Source organism: Hyposmocoma kahamanoa, unplaced genomic scaffold (genome assembly GCF_003589595.1).
Source record: "Hyposmocoma kahamanoa isolate Upper Pololo Valley unplaced genomic scaffold, ASM358959v1 95, whole genome shotgun sequence".
Classification (NCBI taxonomy): domain Eukaryota; kingdom Metazoa; phylum Arthropoda; class Insecta; order Lepidoptera; family Cosmopterigidae; genus Hyposmocoma; species Hyposmocoma kahamanoa.
Genome location: NW_020654972.1, coordinates 4428975 through 4442121, shown reverse-complemented (window position 1 = coordinate 4442121; position 13147 = coordinate 4428975). Strand labels below are relative to the sequence as shown.

Genomic DNA, 13147 nt, shown 5'->3' with positions numbered 1-13147 from the left:
TTACTGTGTTCCGGTTTTGAAGGGTAAGGATGCTGGTGAAATTGCAGGCACATGGGACTTGTCAACTTATGTCTCAGGGTGACGGGCGCAGTGGCAGTGCCCCTTTGATATTTGCGATTCAAAGCTCTGAGTGGCACTGCAACCACCGGGCGCACGACTTGTTCGTCCCGTCACTTTGTATCTTTAATAATCTTAGTACAGAATACTAAAAAAACTGACCTCACAAGTACGTGGAATGACGTCTATTTGATAAGTTTTATTGAATTATCCTTAAATTCGCCACTATACAGGACTTGACACAGGAGATAATAAAAATCGGTTCTCACTACTCAAAGTATATCGAGAGAAAAACGCCTTGATTTGGAGAAATAGCAAAATCAACCATTAAAATAATTGCTCCTTAAGTAAAATTTAGGCGCTATTTATAAAAATGAATCTTCATTGCGTGAACAGCCACCCTTAGATGATTTTCTTCAAAATGAAATGGGACCACTATGGAAGTACCCCCTTTCCAACAAAAAAAGGATCATGTAAATCGGTTCACAAATACCGGAGTTATCGCGTAACATACATACAACCTCCTCCTTTTTTGAAGTCGGTTAAAAAACTGTGGCTATATACAGAAAACGTAGGGTCGCCATCATAGGCATTGCTATGCTTGAAACGTGACTCCAGCTACTGTTATTATGAAACAAATATTGTGTAACAATATGAACTATTATTATTATTTTAAAATCTCGCCTCTCCCAAGGCCTACAAGATAATTAATATTATATTATTATTAAAACACAGTATTTTAAATCTGGTAAATGATTTTATTAACAAAATCTTGTACGAAATTGATGGACTCTGTCGCACCCGGCTCGATACTTAAAAATAATTTATACTCCCTCCCTTCATTTGCACCATTAATTTTAAGCAAATTCTTCGCCAATTGTTTCAAAAGATATTTCATTTTCCTTCAAATATTGATTTTATATTAAGTTAATTGAGAATTATGTCTAAAAGCAACAGAACGTCGTTGGAATAATTTCTTTTTAATTATGTCAGTTCGTCTTTTGGAATGTTTTTTGCTTCAATTGAAGATCTTTTGGATTAGATGGAATCAAAGGCACTTAAGAAGATACAGGTAATATTATTTATACAGGTAATATTGCTATCATTAAAAATTAAATACAGGTTAGTTGTTTTTTTCTTTATAATATTTTTTTGTCTTTTAATCAAGCCTTGAAACCGATTTCAAAAAGGAAGAGGTTCTCAATTGACTATGTTTTTTTTAACTTTTTGTACTGAGATTACTTTTCATTAATACATTTTTTTAAAAGTGGGTGATTATTTTCAAAAATACGTTGGTTTTTTTTACATTAATTTTTTTTACGGTACCAAGTGACGGGGCAAACAAGTCGTGCGCCTAGTGGTAAGTGACAAGTCTATCTATAACAATTGCAATGCCACTCAGAATTTTAAATCGCAAAGATCTGAGGTGCTCTGCTGCTGTGCCCGTCACTCCCTGAGACTTTTTTTAAACAATATCAAATGACGGAACGAACAAGTCGTGCACCTCATGGTAAGCTACACGCCTGTCCATAACAGTTGCAGTGCCACTCAGAGCTTTAAATCGCATCTGAGGAGTACTGCCACTGCTCCCGTCACCCTGAGACATAATTTAGTAAGTTCCAGTAAATTCACCAACACCCAAACTAGAACGCAGTAATGCATTAGACATTACTGCTTGAGGGCAGAAATAGGTAAGGTGGCAGTATATCCCTGAACGAGCTCTTTCACAAAGAGCTCTACTGCTAGTAACATCTGATTGTATTATTATTCTAAATTTACACACAAGAAAGCCATTTCTTTGATTTAAACTTTCATGATTGTCACACGTTATTTGATTTTTAATTCGGAGACCATGGACGTTGCAATAAAATATGTCCGAAGCGTTGAGGTAATTAAAATGAGTTTTATACGTGATTAAGACCCGATTTAAAATTCAAATAATAAGAAAACCATTTAACTGAAAGTAATCGTACCTATATCCAAAATTTCTAATGTGCCTATGCACATCTACCTATGTAGACTATTGTGAAATACAATTGTAATGCCACGTAACATAGATGTCCATTCATTACGATCCGCGTTAGGCAGGTAATTAATTATGTCGTAGTAATTACCACTAAGTCGTACATTAGTTATTTATTAATTTGATAATTTATTGAGATGAGGTTATCGTTCCTCGAGAATTGCTCAAAAGGAATTTCAAGAAAAAATAGCAGTTATATGTATACCCAAATAAATAATCAAAACGACAGCCATAACATAAAAAATGTTATTTTGACTAATAATTTCTTGGTTTTTACATAGATTTAAAAACTTTTATTTATTTTTTTAAATAGCTTATTTCAGGGTTTTCGTGGATTATTGTAGTCTTTTGCGCTCGTGGCTTTTCGTGGTAAAAAAAATCGCATCACGGTGCTGTGGTAAGAAACTGTAAATTAGTGATAAGCATTTTAGTTTCGCTTAAAGTGATAAGATAAGAAAGAGATCAGGGTATATTTAACTATAAGGCCACACCTACCATTTTTTTGATTTTGATTTGTAACGAATACAAAAATTACTTTCCTCATAATACTGGACGCCGTAGCCATATCTGTGTTGACCTTTACAATTATTGTACACCCTACGATATTGCATATTCAGCCGCACGCAGGTTAATATATATTGTAACTTTTGTGAACTGCAAATTTAAACTCTATTCTTGGTCCTTTGCAGAGGTCATTTTCAATCTCATTTTTTCTACCCACGTTTAATGTGTAAACAATATTTACAATATAACTATCATAAACCTGAGTGTTCCAAGAATAAGTTCCTGTAGTGAGTTACTGTTGTTTATTTTTAAAATGTAAAATTGGATAGCAATTGCGGAAATCCAAAAACTATATATTATTGTTTGTTTTATTGAAATGCTCATTAACTTGCATAGAATAGCTGAAGTGTTGTTTTACAACTATCACTGTGGTATAATGCTACCCTCATTATTATTAACTAGCGTGTACACGTAACAAGCACGCCAGTTTGTAGGCTTGCCAAGAACAAGCATGCCAATAATCTTCTGTGCAATTTGGCCTTTACGTTAAAAGTGAATAAGAAGTAAAACTATAACCTTTCGTTCTTTGGCTTTGGCAGTTGGCGACAGTATACCTACTTGCAAAGTGGACCAATTCAGCCAATTCCGAGCAATTTATGAGATGGCTGCCTCCGTTTATGGTTTTACAACATATTTATCGCTTTATGATGTTTGGGATTTATGTTAATGCCCACTAGAAATAAAGATGACATAAAAAGTTTCACAGAGGTTGCCGTTGGATTTATTTTGTTTTGGGATTTGATATAGTAGCATAAGACGGCTACACACGATTGATAGGTCAACGTTAGCTTAGTGGGACAATGGCCCCCTTTACACTGTCACTTTATCGCGCGTGTACAGGAGCGTACAGGATTGCGCGCGGGATAGCCTGCACGCGCAATCGTGCGCGATTATCTAGAAATTTTTAAGCTAACGTTCTTTCGCGCGTGATTGCTCGTGTTCGTTTTTGTTACAACAGAAAGAGCGTTAATGCAAAGGCTAATAGCGCACAATAGACTGGCGCGTGTTGGGAGTGAGCGACTGATGAGCGCAGGTCTTTCCCTTTTCTTTACAACAACGTCTTTTCACGCGCGCTCAATCGCGCACATATGCTGTATCAGAGATGTAGTGATAGAGTGTATGTGTAATGGATTGATCGTGGCTTTAATTTGTTAAGTGACGTACTTTTATATATACGACTATAATAAGAATTTTTTGCACCAAACAATAATAAATAAATACTGAAGAAACATTGATTATACAAGAGGTGAGCAAAGGTGGACCAAAACGGTCTCTAAGGCGCTGGCAACTGGCAACTTTTTACAAGTTTTCATTGACGGTTGCCGGTTGTACCAACTAAAAGGCCTAATTGCCGGTTGCCGCAATTGTAAATAAACTTTTGAAATCCACGGTCAAGGCTGACGCTGCGGGGGATGGAGAGGGAGTGAAGTTGCATCACGAGGTGCGGGTGCCGGTTGCGGGTGGAGACAAAAGGTACAAATTTACAAGTTAAAGTTGCGGCAATTAAAAATTTATTTAATCACGGATTTCGGCAATCGAAAACTGTAGTCGATTGCCGAAATTCTCAACTGAAGTTGCTACGTCTGCGCGGTTTCTTAAAATTTTGTGAAAAACGTCATAAACAGCTAATTGCGGGCTGCCAGTAGCCGAAACTCGATGATCAAAGTTGCTCCATTTGCGCAGCGCCTAAAAGTCTCTATCCCTTTCAGTCAACCCAACTCAGTGAGTAACAAGGTCAAATCAGGTCAGGTTGAAATATGTAGTTTATAACTACCGATAAATAAAAAAGTACCTATATTTACATAAGCCTACCACCTCTCAAGCAGCGGCTGTGGGTTCAAATCCGGGCTCACACCTCTGAGTTTTTCTATATTTAAGTTTAAATTTATCATAAATATTCTAATGAAACCTGCACTTCAAAGAAGGTTCACAACCATCGGAAAACGTGTGAAGTCTTCAACCCGCATACGGCCAGCGTGGCGGACTATGGCTTAAAAAACCCTCGCCTGAGAGGAAACCCGTGCTCAGCAGTGGGACGTATAAATGGGTTGATGATGATTACACAAGTACTGTAAACAAATAGAATATTAATGTATAATATATACACACGCGTATACAAAATAAAGAGGTGTAGAATACACCCCCTTAAAATCTCGCAGATCTTTCGTAGTCTTGTTTGTGATAGTGTAACATATGTATAGGAAGTAAACGATTTCAGAAAACTCATATTGTCTACAAAATATTATTTACAGCTCGATTAACTCTGAATATTTGAGCCGGCTCTCAACTCACTAAGTTCAGCTTGTATTCCAAGAGCACCTTTACCTCACCGCCCATATTTCACAACTTGCATAAGGATTTCCGCGATAATTTTGTCAATGCAACTTCCATTGCCGATTCTTTAAAGGGCCGAAGTAATTTTAGATGAAAAAAGAAGGTAATGTATGGTAGGTAATGGTTGGTAAAAAGGGTTCATGTGAAAGGTGCAGTGTCTGGGGTAGGAGTTGTTGAGTTGTGATAATGTTTCCGCTCTTTCCGCGCCGTTTGCCGAGCTTATGCAAACTGGAGAGCCTATACAAATACAATTTTATATTTATTTTATAAACATTATATGACGTACGCTTCGTATATGGTTGAGTAATTTTGTAAGTTAGTACCTATTAACATGTTGAAAGCAAATGGAATTGATAATAATAGACTTTCAAGGGCACAATGAGCTTAAACATAACACACTTAATAACGCAATGTGATATCTTGTTCCTTGCGTTACGGGCGATGTTATGTGCTTCAAGTATAAAGTTTGATGTATCCTTGACTATATCTATTGTCATACTAAGATTAAAATAAGGAGTCAATACGTGGTGTTAAAACGTTTCATTTGCGTCAAAATTTACTACCACCTTCAGGCAAGCCCCGTAGTCAAGATCAACACGGAAGTTTTTAAAAGGATTGCTGACGTGTTTAAATGGCAATCTTATTTTATTTTTATTTTTTAACCGACTTCAAAAAAGAAGGAGGTTCTCAATTCGATTGTATGTTTTTTTTTGTATTCATTTTGTAGGAAATCATCCACCTCTAAGGGTAATAAATACCGCCTAAATTTTCTTAAGGAGCAATTATTTTAATGGTTGATTTTGCTATTTCTCCAATTTAAGGCGTTTTTCTCTCAATATTCTTTGAGTAGTGAGAACCGATTTTTATTATCTCCAGTGTCAAGTCCTGTGTAGTGGCGAATTTAAGGATATTTCAATAAAACTTAGCAAATAGACGTAATTCCACGTACATTTGAGGTCGGTTTTTTAGTACTCTGTACTGAGATTATTATAATATTAAGTGACGGGACTAACTAGTCGTGTGTCTAATGGTAAGCGACTGTTCATAACAGTTGCAGTGCCACTTAGAGCTTTAAATCGCAAAGATCTGACGGGCACTGCCACTGCGCCCGTCATAAGTTGACAAGTCCCATGTGCCTGTAATTTCACCAGCACCCTCACCCTTCAAAACCGGAACACATCAATGCTGACATTACTGCTTGGCAGCAGAACTAGGTAACGTAGCAGTACTTCTCTGGACGACGAATTCTTTCGCAAGGAGCTCTACTGCTTCACTGATTAATATTATATTGTTTAATTTTACTATAGTCTAGCCATAGTATAATAAGAGCAAGTAGAGCAACTCTCGTCTGTTCGGCGCGTAAAAGTTCATATTTCGCTTGGAACGTAGGTACGGTTGTTACATTACTATTTTGGTTGTTCCTACAAGTTGTAAGCATATTTAAAAAAAAAATTAAAGTTTTGATCACCGTATTCTCGTGATATAGTGAAATAATTTGTATTAAACGCAGTAGGTTTATGTGTAGATATTTTTATACCAGTATCGCGGATTGGTATCTTAATTATGAAGCAATAAAAATGAAATACTGAAAAATACTAAATTTGAGGAACCCTTGTTCAAACTACCACAAACACATTAATAAACACGTCTACTACTACTTCATGTCATGTTTTAAACACCAAATGACCGCTTCAATTCTATAATTACCGGCGCATGGACGACCCAAGCTATGCAACGCGAGTGCAACACGAGATTATGCGAATGTGTGCGGCAGCACACATACAATCCGCCCTGCTACGTTTGTTTAGAGTTACCACATTTAGTTATTACACTACCCTTTATTACTTTGCTAGTTAGGACTTATAAAATAATAATGGTAAGTAAGGAATGTGAATTTGATGAAGTCATTCATTTATTAAATTTAGTATCGTCCCAGTTTCAGTTCAGACGGATGACAAAAAATAAATAAATAATAATATTGTGCCAGACAACCTGGCTTTAACTTAAATAATTCCCTGTACTATGAGTACGACCATCGCAAGTAACTATATAACCTGGAACACCCAGACCAAATCCAATTTAGAAAAGTACGTTTTGTAATTCATCCTACCGTGAATCGAATCTTGGACTTCTTAGTCTAGCGGCCACTTTGCTAATTGTTAAGACGCCGATGTCGTCACATTGATTCTGATATTATACATATTTTCCCACCAACCAGTTTCCCACTTCTTTAATACGTACATTTTTGAATATTTTCAGAAGGGGTTACAAACCCCAATATCCCTGTTAACGGGTCCATACCACATCAACCAATGAGTGCACTGATATAAATGTGGAATTCTTCTAGATTTTTCCCTTCATTTTTTCGATGTATTTGTATGTCGATTAGCTTCTCCTTTCCCCAATAGGAATGCCTTGCCAATGTATAATCAATACTTGGATGTGTACATTTCGATCATTGTATTGTATAGTAGTGAGAGGTGGTCAATGACTCAGAGAGAGAGTGAAAATGATTGGAAGCATATAAGATGTAGCGCTGTAGAGGAGTGGAGGAAATCAGTTCGATAGACAGAAAAGACTGATGGAAAGGTGTTCTACTATTCTTATAGTGCAGGAAAAGAGAAGCTAGAACCGTATGGGCGAGATGTTGGGCATACGTCACAACAGTTCCCTTAGAAGCATTATAAAAGGAAAGAAACAGAGGAAGACGAGACGAAGTTATTTATATCAGTCGCGTCAGGAAATTAAAATAAGGGCGTTAAAACAAAGATGGTTAGCAATTACTCCACCAACAAGAACCAATCGCTTAAATAATAAGAAGAAGAATCAATATTTGAAACGCACATTTAACATTCAAGCGTTCTGAATATTCTCCATTTAGCAAATTTCATACTCAAATATAAATATTACATGCATATTCGCAGTTTGCAAAGCTCACACCTCGAGGCGTTTGAGATTCGATATATTTGCAGAAAGCAATGTTTGTTTATTCCTCGGTTAAACACACGGAACAAATGAGTTTGTCTCGTGTATACTATACAAAGAACGACATAAACTTGAACTTTGACATAATTATATCTAAATAAATAAATAAAATGAATAACGCGCACACTCAACATAGCCCCGCACTAGGTAAACCCTGTGTCGCGGGTGCCATGGACACACATATAGACAACCACAAATTACACCCAAACTCACGAGAGAAATAATTGTAGGCCATACAAACATTTCTCCCGGCCCGGGAATCGAACCTGGGACCTCTGCGTGGCAGTCCGGCATGGTAACCGTTCGGCCACGGAGGCAGTCAAAATCTATATTGTCTTTAGGCCCTAATTTACTACTGCTTTATTATTACTACCTGAGATCCTTTATATGAAATCCTTTTAACATGTTGCGTTCAGTACATAAAATCAAATAACTTTGGAAATGAATTTTTTTTCACGGTAGAAGACTCACGATTTGTCTTTTACAAACCCCAGGGTCACGGCTACCATGGGATTCGTAAGAAGCTCAAAAGGCAAAAAACACAAATATACGCGAATTACATCAGATTGGGGGCGTCCTTAAAAAAGGACAGATTTTTTTATAATACAAGTGACGGAACGAACAAGGCGTGGGTCTGATGGTAAGCGACACGCCTGTCCATAACAGTTGCAGAGCAACTCAAAGAACACTGCCACTGCGCCCTTCACCCTGACACATAAGTTGATAAGTCCCATGTGCCTGTAATTTCACTCACATTACTGCTTGGCGGCAGACATAGGTGAGGTGGCAGTACTTCTCTGGACGAACCTTTTCACAAGGAGCTCTACTGCTGTTAAGGTTAAAAGTACTTGATAGGAGTGGAGGAGGTGAAGGAGGTTTGTTAAGAGCGTAGCTGGTGGAGCTGCAGTCTTTGCCTACCCCAGTGGAACACAGGTGTGATGGTATATGTACCTATGCATGTACAACTGAAAAAGTTTCATGATTAGATACAGACCAATAAACTAGTTAATGTATATATGTTATGTAGTGTACACTATGGCATACACAGCACAACAACAAATATGTATTCCACTACATTCAGGAGTCATTTTATATTGGTTGTATTGTGTTGAAAGTGTGGCAGAAAGCAACCTTGCTTGCTTACTTGTTTTTGAAAGATTAATTGGTAGAGTTTAAGAACTCGATATGGTAGAGTTTTGTTGTTCAATGAACAAGAACAATCTGATGAGAAAGTTGATAAAGCAATTAATGTATTTGTTACTTTATACATTTTGTAGTCTTATGTTCTACAAATAAATCTAAATTTAAATCTACACAATTCGTTATCGTTTTAAGAACGCGTATTTACACAGGAAAGTGCAAACGACGATCTATCGATATTATCGAATATATACTCGATGATCGATATAAACTGAAACAACGCCAATGTGTCAATGATATTAAAGTGCCACCAACTTATTTATGATATGGCAAAAATGAAACCAACGCTACCATTGTAAAACATAAAATGACCTGTCAGGCATTACGGTTCTTGACAACATGGCATGGATATGGCAACTCTACACATATCACTGATAAATTGGTGGCTATAATATCAATCAAATACCATACATCGTTATCAAACTCATACGGTATTGACGGTGATAGCGAAGTACACAGCAGCAACTGGTTTTACGATAATAATGCTTTAAATAAAAAAAAATTGTTTGAACAATAAATCGTTAGGAATTGAAGATTTTATTTAAAAAAATGTTTTTCCTTAGGACGAGGAAATAAACTTCTTCTTCTTCTTCTTTATTCCGAGCATATCGACTCAGACGCTTATATTTTTAAGGACCAGTACTTAGCGACTGACACAGCATTGTCAGTGGCATTGTACAGGTCCTCGCGTGTGCAGGGAGACGCAGAGCACGACAAAAGAAATACACTGTATCAAATTTTTTGTTGTATCGGGAAGAACAGGTGAGCTTTTCAATTGGACGTAGTTGAACAAAAATAATCCAATCCACATCCACTCACTTACGAGATAAATGGCAGTTTCAAGTTTAAAAGTGTTTCTTACGCTTGCTTTATTTTCAAAACTTATAATCTCTTGAACTCCAGAAATTTACTTACGTTTATATGTTGGATTTTTTTTTTGCTGATCTAAGAGGTTAAACTTTAGGAACCGTTTGGTACATGTAACTCATTTTTTGATAATTTTGTGGATTGGATCCTTTTTGCTTAACTACGTCCAATTGAGAAGCCGAAATTTCGAAGCCCTGTGGCGGCATGCACCAATGATTTTCATTTCTAAGTTCCTACCTATACTTGTGGATATTTACTAGCATTAACTGGTTCGCTGATGATGAAAGAAAAACATCTCGATGAAACATACACGTCTAAGACTCAATTTATATTTCGGCGGAACGGAATGTTATTGTCCATGGTGAAAAGTACAAACTAGATACGAGCCAAAAATTTCGCAAAATTCTCGCGCATGCTCGAGAATGCTCGCGCATTCGCGCGGATTCCGCAACTGCCGTCGGCGACGCTTGGCGAATCGGCGGGAAATGGCGTGAAAGCTGGCGGAGTGTGACGTCAAATGTCGACGAAATACTACAGCCTCAAGGCGCGGTCGCTGGAATGCTCGAGCATTCGCGTGAATGCCCGAGCGAGGCGAAATTAACACTTCCATTCCATTCCGTTACACCGCAATGTAAATTGTTCTTTAGGCTTACAACATTTCAAAAAGGATTAAGACTAAACGTATAGTGGTTTGACGATGGGAAGAATGAGTCCATTATTACAGTTTCCATTTCCATCACTTGTCAGCTTCTAGATCCTTCTTTGCATGGATTATTCACATCGTTGAATCACACGAAAGTGTCAAAAGTTGCACTAAAATCTCACAGTTTTAAATCTATTGTATATTGTAACGAAACAATGTTCACTTTCAATAGACCGTATGTGTCATTGGAGGGAAAGTTAAGAAATGTGCGACGGCTAATGAAAGTCAGATTTATACTGACAATGGATATTAAGACGGGGAATTGAGTTGTACTTCAATCGGAGAAAAGAACAAAAAGCTATTAGAGAATGTAATAAAAGCACCCAATGAAGCATTCTTAAGTTTCTTAAGCATGTTTTTTCTAAGCTAAACTTCATTAGTGCTTTCTAAATAAATTATAATGATTTAATTATAGAAACGGTGTGGTGTTTGAACAAGTATTTCCTCACGAGTTGTTAATTTTGTGTATGTTTTTTCACTATAAATAAATAAATATTAGACAATATCGTATGTTACTCTGATCCCAAATTAAGTCACGAAATAGGAAACTCAACTAACTAACTCAACTTATTTAACCGTCAATAAAACACTTAATCAAAACTCTTACTACCTAGCTAAACATGCACACAAAATCTTGGTGGTACTATTTGTTGGCTCAGACAAAACGGCTTGAAATTACCCAACAGCATATTTAATAGTGGCAGTAGAGCTCCTTGTAAACGAGTTCATCCAGGGAAGTACGCTTACGTATTTCTGCCGCCAAGCAGTAATATGAGCATTACAACGCTTCGGTTTTCGAGGGTAAGGGTGTCATCTCGTCTGGCACATAATTTTTATATGAATTCTCAAATTAGAATATACAAGGTGAGCCTGAAATGTCTATAAGATTTTTAGATATTGATAAAATATTTATACTTATTCAAAGCAAATTTATAAAAGAGATCTCCATATTAAAATTGTTCGTAATGATAGGTAGAATCACTCAATAAAAGTCTCGCAGATCTTTCGCGGTCAGTCTGTATATAAAAATACATATACATATATATATATATATATATATATATGTATATATATATATATATATGTATATAAAACAAATACACATGTATACATAGTATAGGATTACACAAATAAGCGATTAAATTATATTACTTTTTTAAATTATAGATTCGAATTTAGCACATCCACATAATTACAATGTTACATGAAACAACAAGGTCGTTCATTCGATTGTGGAATAATTTGGAGATAGTGATGTTGGTATCAATACGATCAACTTTATCACTATTACTTTGTGGATTACGACACTGTATTGTATAAACAAACTTTAACAAGCAATGGAATCCCTGTCAGACGGTGACGCATATTTCCTAAAAATCAAATATGATGAAGTACAATTGTTCTCAAGTAACACCAAAGTTGGTATCAATATTTATAAGAAGGTAACTTTAAATCTCTTGATCTCGTAAGAACCAGGTGTTAAACCTGAACTGGTAGCTATGGGCGATGTTGCAATACAATCACGATCGACCTTGTTTGTATTCTATCTCTCTCTTGCTTTCAAGACTAAAGTATTGGAAATTATACTTGTGCTGCTTATATAAAAAAGTGAAGGTATTAATCAGGTGTAAAGGGGATGTTGAAAAGCTATGTGGAACTGATTTTTTTTTAAAAGGGACTATGGAAACGAAGGGCCATATACCGAGCATGCGTAGTAGAGTGCGACTGAGAGGGCCGTCAGTGTTCACCGGCCGTCAGTTGTTGCCCGGTCTCCACGCCGCGCGACGCGTTTCTAACTAACGTTCCGCAGTTCACGAACTACACATATCAAATTTCACGTGAAAATTTGATATCGTCGTCGGTTTTGTGCTAACAGTGTGTGAAAGTTCGCGCATTTATTGGTAAAGGTGACAATACTTTACTAAGTTACTTGTTAAATTGTGTTTTTTGAAAATTATTTGCGATGTTGTGTTTTGTTCCGTTTATACCAGTGATTTTTCATCTGTTTTGTTTTTAGTAGTACGTATGTTTTTCTTTATTTCGTAGTTCCCATTGCACTATTTGTACCAATAGTGTTAATATTTTTATTATTAGGGTCTATTTTTTTTTGCTTTGTAATTTAGTTCTTATAATTATGTTATCATCACTAGAGTTGCCTTATCGTTACTGATAATTCTTATCTACAATGGATTGTTGTTTATGTATTGGAATTGCACCATTTTAACAACGATGCTACCATTTCACCAGTTTTAAAGAATGTTACATTGTATTAACATAATTTTCGTGTCAAATTTTGAAAGTAACGCTTATTTAACTGTCAGTCATCTTCAAATTTTATATGTTCAAGTTCGTCGTGCCTTAGGCATCCATCTGATTGAATAACCTGCCCAATTTTAGGTATGTTGTCTTCGAAC

At 36.4% G+C, this 13147-nt stretch overlaps 1 protein-coding gene across 12 annotated transcripts in view; it reads left to right on the top strand.

The window, feature by feature from the left end:
• Window positions 1-13147, top strand: part of LOC113238232 (protein sprint) — a 380231-nt gene that overhangs the window by 211933 nt on the left and 155151 nt on the right. For 5 of the 12 annotated variants that reach the window (XM_026475028.1, XM_026475035.1, XM_026475036.1 and 2 more), the window contains exon 1: window positions 12500-12752. The exons of 5 other annotated variants lie outside the window; for them this stretch is intronic. The gene's annotated coding sequence lies outside the window, so the exon portion shown is untranslated. Of the gene's footprint in view, window positions 1-12499; window positions 12753-13147 lie in introns of those variants that run through there. 2 more of the 12 variants (XM_026475026.1, XM_026475027.1) reach the window with 2 other exon arrangements.